The sequence below is a fragment of the Olea europaea genome, unplaced genomic scaffold (assembly GCF_002742605.1).
Source record: "Olea europaea var. sylvestris unplaced genomic scaffold, O_europaea_v1 scaffold447, whole genome shotgun sequence".
Lineage (NCBI taxonomy): Eukaryota > Viridiplantae > Streptophyta > Magnoliopsida > Lamiales > Oleaceae > Olea > Olea europaea.
This window is the reverse complement of record NW_019262776.1, coordinates 383915-385113: the sequence shown is the minus strand read 5'-3', so window position 1 is coordinate 385113 and position 1199 is coordinate 383915.

Genomic DNA, 1199 nt, shown 5'->3' with positions numbered 1-1199 from the left:
AAGGTTGGGGTTGTTAAACAAGTCACCATCTTGCGTGGACCTGTTAAGGAATATATCTCACATCGATAAAAAATCGAATTAATAACCAACATAAAGTGTTTGGACTATTACTTTTAATAATGTGGACATTTAAATAATGAACCCAAATCTTAATATATATTATGACATCCCTCTGTTGAGAACACATTAAACATTTTTTGAAGTAGAGTAATTAGATGGAGATGAGAAGCGAGCACAGCCAATATGACCCTTTCTTATCATACTTTTGCCACCAATAAGGAGAATGTATAGGCATGTTCTAAAGATTGGTATTAACATGGTGGGATGCTCTGGAGTCGACCAACTAGCTAGATGACGGAGGACAGAGCAGCAGCAAAGTTGACAAGAAGAGCATCGACTAAAGCTGGCGGATAGGAGCTGTGGGTGACTAGAATGGTGCAGATTTGGAAAATTGTTAAGATTGTCCAGAGGAGGGATAGTATCAAAATTGCGGAGAGCGAATGTGTAGCTCTTGCAGCGTGCAAAGTTGGCTGAAGCTAGCTACAATATGGACGGCGTTTAGTGTCAGATAGAGGACTTTAAAGTATAGTTAGAGTAGTATAGTAGGGGTTAGAATTGCTCGATTTTGTAGTGACAGTGTTGAAAAAGTAGTCGTTCATAAATTATATCTGAATAACTAAACTTTCAAGTGAATAAAACTGGATAGAAATTCGACTTTCCGAAACCAAGTACTTAAATGCATATTTGAAAGGATGCATCTTTTCAGTAAAATATATTCTAGAACATTCTATCACATGTCACACCCGTATTAATAAAATATTCCATCAGCTAATATGATTTCCAACCATATCCATGTGGTGTGTCTTATTTATGGTCTTAATTTCTCAGTCTTGTAAAATCGGTTATAAAAACTATGATCATCTACTTGTGGAGTAGATCTACAAGTCCAGCCTTCGATATCCTGTTGGAAATTGGTTTAGAAAATTGTTTATAGACATAACTTGTAATTTTCGCTACAAATTTTCGGAGATCATGGAAATTTCCTTTCGACAATAATATGCTTGCAGGTGGATAAGGAAACCTAAAATAAAAATTATTGTATGACAACTATACATTTTTCAATGTATCAGAAGATAATTATAATATACAAATTACTACGGACAAAGTCTCGACAAAAACTATATTTCCCTAGTTTTTAA